At 34.5% G+C, this 13,200-nt stretch overlaps 1 long non-coding RNA gene across 12 annotated transcripts in view; it reads left to right on the top strand.

Moving 5' to 3' along the window:
- LOC125668492 (uncharacterized) overlaps positions 1-13,200 on the top strand; it is a 72,507-nt gene that overhangs the window by 29,643 nt on the left and 29,664 nt on the right. For 2 of the 12 annotated variants that reach the window (XR_007367644.2, XR_007367641.2), the window contains exons 4-5: positions 460-584; positions 762-7,053. The exons of 5 other annotated variants lie outside the window; for them this stretch is intronic. This is a non-coding gene — a long non-coding RNA (uncharacterized LOC125668492). Of the gene's footprint in view, positions 1-417; positions 585-761; positions 7,054-13,200 lie in introns of all 12 variants that reach the window. 5 more of the 12 variants (XR_007367649.2, XR_007367646.2, XR_008802354.1 and 2 more) reach the window with 3 other exon arrangements.

The following is a 13,200-nucleotide window of genomic DNA, read 5'->3' as shown; positions in this document are numbered from 1 at the left end:
TCTTGTTGGGGCTTTGTGCCAAATAGAATATTTACACAAACAACTTGACTTTGGGCCTGTAGGGGACATGACTTGTATAATAATCATATACTATATTACTTGACATCAATATCAAACTCTTGAACAGTACTTGCTTTAAAATATTATCAAATAATCTCATTGAAAAGTACCAACCCTTGTGATTTGAATGTCTGACTGATTAAATTGTTTGATTGTATATTGTTTTATGTCTCATTTGAGAATTGTGCACATGTAGAAACATCACCAACTATAGGTGAATGGCCACAAATTATGACCTATGAATGACTGTCAGGGTTGTAGCAGTGAGGGTTTCCATATCCGCACCAATGCATACCGTGACACAGGATCTCTGTTTTGAAAGTTATATTTAAAAGACCCATATTTTCACTTCTAAAGCTGGGTGCTTAGTAAAGGAACAGCCACTACTTATGTTAACAGATTTCAGTTTGACACAGTATCAGGACTGAGAATCGGACCTGACCTACCCAGTTCCAAAGCAAACACCTGAAGCCCTGAACCAGTGATTCAATTTTTACTTGTCACTACCTGGAAAGTCAATCCAGGTAAGCTATTCAGGCTCCTGGGAAGCTCGAGTTTATTGCAGCAAATCACTATACTGAACAGTTGAAGATTATCCATTCTTTTATGTGTGGATAGCACAAAAATTTCTGAACAGTTTGTCATCACTCCTACTTTTCATCAATATTGGTATTAAATCTTTGTTGATATCACCTTTTCAGGGAACTCCTTGAAGAAGGAAAATATCACCCAAGAGTCATTAGAATTGCTGTGTATCAAGCTTAGGGATAGTATTTAATTTCAGTGATTGTACATTGTTACCAGTAGTGTATGGAGATAGCATATGGGTCAGAAAGGAGTTTGTAGAGTTTTACTGTAATCATACCACCCAGTGAGCTAAGAGAAATGGGGGTACTTATATAGGGAAGAATGCAGTATTTATAATGCTGTGTTTTTATTACTGCATGAAATTATCAATTTCTAATTAATGAATCAACGACTGCAGCAAAAATACTACAACATCAGGGCATTAAAGTTGATATTTGCCAAGTCGATCTTCAGCAACACGTTTCAGAAAGCTATCCTAAAATCTTTTTTACCACATAAAAATTCATTGTAAAAGCTTTGCACATTAACAAATGCTTAATGAGGCCAATTTTTGTTCTGAAATTGTTAGATTCATGGTAATAAGGTGTTCTTAGTTTATTCATCTAGCAATTACATTATTTATGTCTGTGCAGGAAAAAAGTCAAATTTTTGACGGCAGTACAACATAGTAGATCTACATTGTATATATCATTTCAGGAGGTTCAGACATCCTTGATATAAGAGTTTGCTGCATGGATATAAACTTTGCTATTATTTTTCTTTGAGGCATTTTGTCAATAGAATTAGATTTGTTTATTCTCTTTAAAAAAGCCATACACAGATTATACAGAATTAATGAGGAGATTGTGGTGGAGATTAAGGAAAAATTAAAGTAGGAGAATGATAAAGACAGTGATTTGATACTAGGAAAGGCTATCTTTTTATTAAAGGTTTAATATTTATTTTTAACCGTAAGGTGTTGCTTTACATTACTCTTAAGTAACAAAAAGAACAAATCTGAACTTGAAGGTTGCAGATTGGCCTGTTATTGAATCCTGTTAGATAGTGCATGAGCTATTGTAGACAAAATACTGTGTACCTCAATAAAAAGGGCTTTATTTACAAAAATATCTGTTTTTAAAATTTGATGATGTGTGAACTCAAAGATTTTTGATGCTTTTTTTTTCTCTGAATGTTGATCAACTATCAACAAAACAAATTTTGTGCTACAGGAGAATTGATCTTCCTTGCTTATTAATATTCTGTAAGGTATTAATTCTATTCCCCGTAGAGGTTTATTTCTTTTTCCTCCTGATGCCATCATGTGATATGTGTGCCTTATTTCCCAATTAATTGTCAACATTTTACTCATTAAAAAAATTGTTAAAGGTAACAAAATGCAGGTACATCAGCTTTATATAGCATCGGTCTAAATTTGTGGTACTACACTAAAACTGGTGACGCCTCAATATGAGTGAAAAATTGTCGAAGGGACATAGACAAACGTACTATTTTTAGTAGTAAAGCATTGTATCAAATACTGTGTAATCCAAAATAATGTCTGGAGGTATTAATGTGTGCATTAAAATGTGGCTTCAGGGAGGAAAGATAATCATTTAATATCTTTATTTATCTTTCAAGAAAATGTGTAAATTGATAGGTACATGTAAAGCAATATTGATTACATGAAAAGATTATTGAGGCACAGGAATTATTTATGATTTGTATCATTCTTGATAAGACAAGAATTTTCTCTTACTGGACTTTGATGGCTGGAGACAGCCTTCAAGGTCACCTATCCAACAACTGGAGTGAATTAAGAATTGGGTGTTCCTTGGAGGGAAAATTTCCATCTATTGTGTCATTTCTTCTTGCATCAGAAGAAACATACTGTTTGATACGCAGTGATACAGGAAAAAGATGCCCGATTCCAGAGAAAATTGCCATCTTTTGACATTTTTATCCTAGGTGATATATGAAATATCTTAGCATCTAGGCATTTCCTGGGAAATCAATTCCATTTTTCTGAGGCATATAGTGAGAATGGATACTGACTGAAAGAAAGCAAAGAATGAGATAATACTGGGGATTAATGCACTTACATACAGGCAGATTATTAGCTATAAGGTTTTAGTCTCTTGTACAAAAGTTTAGATTATTAATGAAGGTACTACAGACAGTTGCGGTCATGATATCTTGGTGACTCACTGCCAAGAGTGAGCTCTAAATGAGGAACATCAATGAAAAAAATAAGTTTTTCTCCAAGTAAAAGTAAGAAAAATCAAATATGAACTGTGTAGGAGATCTTTAAAAGTTGACAATATTCTCACTGAATAGTCTTTGAAAAGAAGCACTTACAATGACAAATCAAATCCCTTTTACCCCCTGGTCTGTCACAGTTAACCCCCTTAGTTGATAAATACCCCCAACATAAGGCCTTAAACCTGATTAAATCTGTTTGGTGAAAGTCCTTGTAGGCCATATCAAAGAAGTTTTCTTGAGAGATGGATAGGGCAGGTGAAATCAGAGAGCCAAAATTGCCCAATCACTGTCACATGTATGTTTTATTGATAATGTATACCAAGAACAGATGGGGCAGGTGTGAGGGAATTGTGTAGTGGGACTTGGTGTTAGACACGCTTTTGGAATGTGTAGTCCAAAAGTCTAAGTGCCATTTACTGCCCAGGGCAGGGCAACTGCAAAAACTACCATGAAATTTTGTCACACATCAGACCAAATTGCAAAATTTTGGAAGCAGGTGCTGTTCCATTATATCAGAGTTACATGTACAATGTTAAAAGGTCTAGGCCACCTACATGTACTGTTGTCTCTCTCACTCCAGGCAGGGGTCAAATGACTGTGTGACCAAGGCTATCCAACATGCTGCTGGTTGCATGACAGACATTTCAGTGTTTGAAAGTGACCTTGACTAAATAATGTCACTGCCTACTGTGTATGCATTTGGTTCAGATGAATAAGTTTCTTTGATAGAGTAGATGAAAAAAGGGTTGGGAAACATTATTCACTTGGCCTGTTGGCTCAGTGGTAGAACTGTCAACAGAGGGAGTGTGGATAAAATATCTCGCCTTCTGTCTGACCCACAACCAAACATCCTACAGTCAATATACACGCTTTAAGGAACAATTGTCGCCTATTAATGCTCCAATGTATACCTATATAATGTTACGTGCTAAAAGGGAACAAAAACCTCAAAAAGTCGGCAAACTGTTTCCCCTGACTCTTTCTCAGATTATTGTCTGAATTAAATAGCCAAAATTTGCTTGGTAACAATGAATCAGATGTTTGGTTTTTTGCACCACTGATTCTGTTTTTCAAGATGCTATTATCATTTTAGTTTATTTAAGGATCAATTAATGCTCGGTGCCTTGAAGGCTGAGGGCATGCTTATACCATTTGTTTACTGTTTCTTTTAGCACTAGCTTTCTCACCAATTAATATGCATTGTATGAGTTGTACCCCTTTTGTTATGTTTAGCTTGCACACACAAGGAAAACGTGCTACATTCTAAGGTGATACTTGGAGTTTGATTTCAAACAATTATTAATAACAGGATTTCTTGATGGCTGTTCATTTTCTGACCATTTCGAGTAAGATGACTTTTCATTTGGATTTTCCACACGAATTTGAAAACTCTTTGTCTACACAGATTTAATAAATTGTAACATTAGAATGGACTACAGTAGATCTCCAATTTTTCTCACTGATTTTGCATAACACATGTTAGGGAATCATCTAATATTGAATCTCTTCATTTTACAACTTCACAGGTTCTTGCATTTTATATCACGATCTTAGAGGACTTCATTACTTACTTTGTAACAGGGTCCACTCACATCTTGTCTAGTTTAGCCATTCAAAGTAAACAAGTATACATGCAAATAATAAACTTCATTCAGTTTGCATCAGTCATTTCATTGCTATTTTTAAAAAATTTTACTTGTCTTTTTAGCTCAATGAATGAAAATTCTTTTTATTGTGTTTAATTGTTACTCTGATGAGTCGGTTGGCTCAAAGAATTGAAGAATTGACATATCCAATAGTTTCATTTATGACACTGGTAGACTGGTATTAGAGGGGAAAATTACACAATTTAAGGTCAAAAATCAAAATTTACGGTCACAGGTGACCCTTAGATCATATGACATTCTCACATCAAAATTGTTCCAAGTTGCAAACTTTGGTGCAAGGAAGGTGAAACAAAACACCTATATAATCTTGGGCCATCAAGTCAAAATAGCACATTATTCCCTTAACCAAACAACTTGGCCTGGTATCACTGTGTCGGTTTTCTTGTCTGACAGAAAGTTGCTAAGATATGACATAAAAATTGCTAGTTTAGAATTCTATTGTATGCTTTCCATCGTCATGGAAATGGAACTTGTTCTAAGATGATTAACATACACTGGGTATATGATTTACAATAAAGTGATTACTGTTTTAGTTCTAAGCTTTTCATCTACACTGTCTAGATGAAAGGAACAACAGATTACAATTAAAAGCTATTATGAGGAATATTATGGACAGGGATAGGGGCAATTAAAAGCCAGGATAATGAGGAATACAACCCCAATAATCAGTTCCACCTACTCAAGATGTTTTAATCTGATGGTTTATAAGTTAAGGTCATTAAATCTCAGCAAAACTGTGAAGGGCCATGTCATCCTCTTTTTATGATATTGAACATGCAAGTGTCAGATTTTCATTATTATAGTGCATTTAGAGCTATTTAAATCTATGTCGCACTGGGAAGTTCAAAGTGATTTAGTTAAATTTTTTGATAAACTTCCAAAAAGGTCATAAATCGGGTATCAGCTTTTCAATTTTTTAACTCTTCTCTTCAAATATCTTAGAAATATTTGCACTCAACAACATTTACCAATGAATGAAATGGGGACATGCACTTGGGTAATAATAGTACATGTATTTCCTTGGTAGTAATGAGATCCTGCTTTGTGCAATTAATAGAAATGGAATGGAATTGATGTATTTGTTTCATGTAGTATTATGTAGTACCAGTCATTTTGCCTGCTGTAATATTTGCTCCTGGCTCTCTGTATATGGTACAGCCTAAGCTCACATATGCCCAGGGTTTGGTCAATTATCTTGCTACTTTCAGGTAATTCCATGATTTCTGCCAGCTTTAGGGTCTCTTGCATAACCCCTGGTAATTCCTGTAACATTGGAGGAATGGAATATTGAGTAATAATGAACTAGAACAGACATTAAGTTGTTGATGTTAGAGAAGTAATTTATAGATAATCAATAAGAGTTGGATGAAGACCATTCTGGGAGGTCTCTAGCTACAGAAGATTGACTATTTCTCTTAATATTGTTTGCCTTGGGTTTGTGATACAGTTTAATAAAGTTACCATGATAGCACAAGTTCATTCAAGATTGAAAAATGATATCCTTAAATTGTGTATCCAGAATACATGGTATCCTTTTGTATGTGTGAAATAAGATGCTTCAGTAGGTTACAGTAATGTCTGCTTCCATAACGGAGCATCAGCTGCTAGGGGGCTCCTGGTGACAACTATCCATTCTCATTGGCCAATTAAAGGCCTTGTGTCCTTTATCAGTGTTATCAGGGTTTAATTCATAAAAAATATGAAGGTGTTTTGTAAAATCCAGGTGAGCAAGGGGTAGGGGTATAATGCCCTGTAACGGATACTTTATCGGTCATCTTTCAAGGTGAATACACTTTTTTCTTGACTGTTTGCCGCTTTGAGAGTAATAAAGTTTACGCATGTCTCAAAGTTTCATAGGTTTTTTTTCTCTCGGACAGTCTCAGGAGCTATGATATTTTCAATGGAATGGAAACAAAACTTTTTTATTATATTTTTAGTTCATGTACTGCTATTGGATTTGAATTTTTATATATTTTGCCTTTCTTTTTTTTTTTTTTTTACAAAATAGCCAGAAAATATTGTAACTAAGAGCCAGAAAAATGTAGCAAGCAAAACTCGGATATCCATCTTTTAAGCAGGGAGGGATAGAACCTTGATGCTTTAGAAAACATTGTCAGCTAGTGAAATGATAATACATCACAAGCCAATAGATGTTGTCAGGGGATGATATCAGATGTTGCAGGAGGTGCCATAATACCAATCTCATTAACTTGGAGCAAACATCTTTTTAAACTGTAGAATTGTTAAATACAACTGTACCACCCAACATAAATGAAAGTAGGTTTGAATTGACTGAAAATATCCTCCTTATTAACTTCAGTTTCGGATAAGTCTTAATAGTTTCTGAGTATCAGGTAAAAAATGTTTCTCTGTTTCATCATGTTCTGATCAAGGAACAAAGAATCTTCAAGTTATGTCAATACACATCACGACTCTTCACAGAAGGCAGGGACCGGAAAATCTCACTATTCAGTCAAAATATTTCTGTGTATTGCAGGTAAATTGGTAAGAAGTTTTAAATATGTGACATTGTAGAATTAATTTGATGTAAAGATGGTATTTTTGGGTGAACAATGGTTTTGAGCAGGTTTTAGCTTGAACCTCGTATGTAACACAATGCTTGTTCGAAACAGATCAGACGCACTGTATGATGGACTGCATCAAGTCTGATCTGATCAAAAGACCAGAGGGAAAATAAAATTTCTTTTGATTTGTGGTATATATTCTTGTCATGTTACAACATCTTAACTCCAGTCTTCCTTTAAACCAAGACAACATGTCGAGCGTACCAATATACCTTTCAAATATAAAAATTATGAAAACCACAGTTAAAAGGATAACAAATTAATGGACATGTGACAATGTAGGAATCAGTAAATACCAGGATATTGTTTTATTTTTCATGAAACCTTCAAAATAATAGAGTGCTATAAACATCCTCGTACATGTAATTATATGTGAATGCCTGTGACGTGTGTGCACTTGAGATGCTCAGAAAATGAAGTGATTTGCTTGAGAGAATACGGAAGCTGGTTTTCAGATGATAACCACACAAAGTGGAAACGTTATATTTTCACTGTATTCGATTATTATTTCTTTTGATTATCAGATTTGTTGATAGAGCATAAAAATTGTCGTTGTTCACCAAAAAAAATGTTAATCTGCATGTAATATAGCAATAGTCCATTAAAATTTGGGTGGGGAAACTTATTTCAAACATAAGTTTTTAAGGGGTACGTTAAATGTTATAAATTTTCTCTTCATTTTAAGTAGTGGATATTCATTTGAATTATGGTATTTTTTTCATGCCAACCACCCACTCTTTCACCTTGAAATGGCAGGGGCACATGCATAGTGTTGCCCTTTTCTCTCATAATTTAGTTTTCATTCAATATCTCAACTTCTACGAGTACACATGTTTAACTGAAATGTGGTATATGGATACATCATTAGAATATCCAGATCAAGTTTTTGGGAAATTGGAATTTGGTTCTGGTTGAATAATGTTAGACGGAGTTGTTTCCCTTGGACTTAGTAAATTTCAAACAATTCATCGTTTCTGTTCATTATCTCAGCCACAAACAGACATTTTGAATTGGAATTCGAGATATTAACATCATGAGAATATGAAGATCAAGTACATATGCAGAATGAGGCTGGTTGAACAACTTTTGTCATAGTTATGGGCATTCTTGTTGCCCCCACATATCTCGTGATTTAAAAGTTTGTTAAAATGAATGTGTAGAACTTTATTTCATGATTGAAACAAATTATCCTGAATTTCATGGCATTAAACTTTCTATTTATTCTGCATGATACAATTTTTTTAAAATACATTATTTTGGTTTAACCTTATATGGATGGCATAGCAATGTAGTAAAGTACGATATATACAACATCAAAAATTGGAGATGATGACAGGTTTTTTTGGAAGCTGTTAATTACAGTGTTTTTGCCCATTTACAAAATGAATAACAGAAAATTGGCCTGATATAGAAAGTTTTATGGCCATATAATTGCTCATTTGCATATTCCAATATCTGCAACTTTTGCTGTGACTCATGTTTGGTTGAAAGCTTGTGAAAAGGATAACTTTTGGTTCACTTCTGATGAAGGAAATTACTTGAGTCGCTGCGTTAGTGAGTATCCATGGTTATCACTTGACAGTAGTAAAATCTGCACAATTAGAAGCTCAATTTGAATGCAGAGTGAAAATTATGAGGAGAAGAGTAATATTTTTCCAAGACAGCTGAGGCTTTGGATGGATCGAATTACAATCTCCAACTCGTCATTTTTTTTTTATCTCAAAGAGACATGAAGAAGCATTAGAAAGGCGTAATGGTCTTAGAGGGATCGAAACGGGGATGATGGACCCTTACAAGTAGTCCTTTCATTTCCTATGGATTCTCAGGGGAGTTACTGATTAAATATTCCATACCATTGATGTACTTGGGGGGATTAGTGGCAGGGACTTGCACTCTAAACATTTCACCAGGTCTTTTCTAACCATGTCCTTATGACCTCGTGGCTTCTATACATTTTCAATTGTGAATCATTATTCCGTCTAAAGGTGATTTTCCTTTATACAGCATAATCCATGCTCTAATCACACAAGACATATCAGGGCTTGGAAAATGTGACATTTCTCATACAAATGCAAAATTATCTGCTTTTCATTCCTGTGTGTATTGACCAGTCAGAGGAAGGGAGAGAAAAAAAAAAGGAAAGCGGTGTTGATTAGGTTAGAGGTTATAAACCACGACCAGGTGAAAGTTGATTTCTTGCAAGTTAACATTTTCAGAGGGACATCAAATTTACTGTACTATAATTGGGTTTTTGTATGTATTTCATTACAACTATTCATATTTCAAAGGAGTCTGTAAACTTTTGAAAGTGCGAGATTTTTATGAGGCAATTTAAATATTATGATAGGTACGGAAGGTATAGATAAGGGACTGACTCAGATATAAATGCTGCTTGGGGTTTATATGAGGTCTTTCAATGGTCAAGGTTGCAAGTTTTCAGTGATTATTAAAATCTTAACATTGAGAGATCAAGCCTCTTTATTAAGCAATATACACTTGGAGAATATTAGTACAGCACAGTGGTTATGAATGGGGAGACACATTTTATGGTTATTGACCAATTTCTGTCAACTTTCAGACCTGTGTATGGATTTCAGAAAGATAATCAAAGACTGACCATGTATTTGTTACTTCTATTTATAACCCTATCCCTATGTTAGCATTCTGGGATTTTTTTTATAAGGAATATACAGGTTAATGAAGAAATTAACAAAATATTAATGCATTAAATGATTCAAATTGTGTAGGAATTTTTTGGTTTGGGGAAAATTACATCCAGCTGCAAACAATCAATATTGTATGCAGATCTTGTTTATTTCAAGGGTCAGTTTAAATTGAGTGACCAGCCACTTGAAGAAATTAAAACCACATAACTGTGTTTTAGAAACAGAAATTCTATCATATTTTGTCAAGCACTAACCTTTTGTACTGATATTTATCTTTGTATGTGCATAGGGAATTGTTGGCAAACAAGATTAATGTAAATGCCTTTGTAGTTTTGTAGAATTTGTGTTTCAGCTAAAAAGAAATAAATACAACTTGCATAGCTATCTTCTCACGGTGTGAATATATTTTTGTATACGTATTCTTTGAATCCAGTCCAGATCATTGCAAGCGAGTCTGAGATTAAAGAAAACTATATGATGTATAATTCTTTCTAAATTAACTCTCAACAAATACAAGTAAGAGCTGATTCAATATTGTTACATTAAAAGAAATGTCAGCAGCCTCATTCATTGTGGTGCTGTGCCTCATGCATGTATTATTTTTTACTTATTTTACATAGAAATAAGTACCATGTATTGGTCATAGGTACGTGTAACACACTGATGAACAACACGGCCATTTGACAGCTAGAGCTTTTTTTTTGCTAGCCAAATCCTGTAACTGCGAAAACATGAGGAATAACTGTTAATGCCTAGACAAATAAAAATGGTTTATTGGAGTTTTAACAGATTATTGTATAATAGCTGAGAGAAATCTGCTACCAGAGTTTTCTGTGAAAATTTGATGCCTGCACACTTTAACACAAAATAAGAGACCTCTTTTGTGTTTTAAGTGTTTATTAAAATTGAAACTTAATATAAGTATGGTTGTGGTGTCAGACTGGATGATTCCGGGTGGCGAAGGAATTTGATATGAATTGTCTTTGGAAGCCTATTAATGTTTTTTTTTTTTCTTTTTTCGATGAACTTGTGGTGTAGTCAGTGTCATAAAGAATAAAGTTCCTGGTCAATATGATAGTGGTTGGATTCCAGTCCAAAGGCCCACCAGCCAATAATATCTCTGTCTTGTGAGGTACAAGCAATATACTAACAGGTCAGGCAATGGTCCCCCTCTCATTCTTATCTCATTGTCCCTAGGGGTTCTGATTAGGAAACTTGGGTAATGAAATGAGGTTTTAAAAACTTTGAAAGCGTCATAAATAAATGGATCATCTCTTCATTTGTTCATCTTAACCTTTTGAAAGCAAATGTTTAGATATTTTGTAATCCTGCTGATCAGGGAAAACATAGTAAAGATTGTTAACGTGGTCTAAGTTGATAATTTCTAGTTTTAATGGACATTTCTTTGGATTAAAATTGATGAGTAAACTAAATGTGAAATTGATGACTTAATGGGTCTAAAATTAATTTCAACCATCCTTGGCCTTATGTCATAGTCAATGCAACATCTCTTTCTAGTGTCCAAACCATTAGAGGAACAGCAGCAGGTTTTCACACCCCATAGACAAAAACTTATTGAAAAGCCAAACCTCTTTTGATTATTTTTGTCTGATCCCCTTGGTCTGTTGATGGAAACTTGTGATAAGATTGTTAAATGGTACATTTATTTATCCTTGTAACTATGTACAGATAGGAAATTTTACACCCTTGGAGAAATTGTGATGGCTTTTGTAACCTTCTTGGGTGTCCAAGGGTCAAGTTGATCTGGACATTGGGCCCCATATGTGTAAGTCTCTTGAGGTGGTCAGTCTTATTAATTTGAAAAGATGCCCTGGGAGTGTCTCCTAATGTACTGTCCAGTTTTAAGGTAGACCACTGTCTGACACACAGGAAGTCGCATCTGACAAGGCAGGAAATTAATGGTTGTATTTGTATATCACATACCTTGATGTTGGTACATTTGAGATAATCTAGACCACGCTGAAGAAAAAAATGTTGACACTAGGATTAGAGCAGAAGAAAGCCGTCCCCCTTTTCACTTGTACATTTATGCACAGTTAAACCTTCGATAACACGGTACACAAAGGCATATTACTTGAACTTCTATATTGTATTGTCATTTGTTCAGATGGTTTGGGATGTTGCACTCCTTCAAGAATTTTTTAAAGACATCACCCAACCAGCTTTGGGGTACGTGCCGCAATTTTAGACACTCAGGGCCATAAACCAGAGAAGGTTCTTTATCATGCCATTGCTTACTGTGACATGGGACCCATTGGTTATTAGATCTTTTCCAAACTTTTCACATTTTATGTCAAGTGCTTGGGGTAGAAACAGTGTCTACCCTAACAACTCGGGTAATTTATTTAAACAATATCTAACGACTTGGGTAATCTACTATAAATCTAATGTATTTAAACAATATTTGATGACTCAGGTAAATTATTTAAACAATATTTAACAACTCTGGTAATTTATTTAAACAATATTTAGCAATGCAAGTGATTTATTTAAACAATAATTAACGACTCTAGTAATTTATTCAAACACTATTTAACGACTCGAGTAATTCATTTAAACTATTTAGCAACTCAGCTAGGTAATTTACCTAAACAATATTTAATGACTCAGGTAATTTATTTAAACAATGTTTAACGACACTAGTAATTTATTTAAACAATATTTAATTCGCAACTGCATGGGATTTAGCAGCAGGATAAACTCGTGTTAGCCCTCTCCCTGGTACATAATAAATTGGTTCCCCTCTGATTGGTGCTACACATAAACAACAGGTAAGCAATACTTTTGGTTAGCCCAAATGAACCAATTTCATTAGTCTGTTGATTTTCATGTCCCAAAAAAGAGATTCCAAATGGTCACAGCGTCGTTGTTGTCTAGCTATGACGTCAAAATCTACTGCACTACGTTAGGAAGCTTCAAGGACTTGCATACTAAGGCTACGTTGTAGCCTTCTCGAAGCTTGCACATCATACTTCACTGTATATTCGTAACGTAGTGTAGTTGACTGTGACGTCAAAGCTAGCGTCGTTGTTGTTTTGAAATTAACTCTCGTTATTCGTGTGAGATAATGATACAGCCCAAATCCTTAGCTGTCTAAAATTAGTGCTTACCAGTTATACATGAGAAAAGCGAGGTCAACAGGGTACCAGTTTAGTTACATATGTATGTGTAAATATAAATAAGTAATGTCAACAATATATATATGTTACATTAGATGTTTCGTTGAACTAATGTATTCATGTACAGCATCAAAAATGTTCGTAGTAGAAAGTCGTGTGTAGGATTGCCTTTTGATGGTAATATTGAAAGACACATTTCTATCATGATGACTCTTCTGTATGACCTTGACCTCTGTGATGTTGCAGCCTGGGA

This window comes from Ostrea edulis, chromosome 4 (genome assembly GCF_947568905.1).
Source record: "Ostrea edulis chromosome 4, xbOstEdul1.1, whole genome shotgun sequence".
NCBI lineage: Eukaryota > Metazoa > Mollusca > Bivalvia > Ostreida > Ostreidae > Ostrea > Ostrea edulis.
This window is presented reverse-complemented; position numbering and strand designations above follow the sequence as displayed.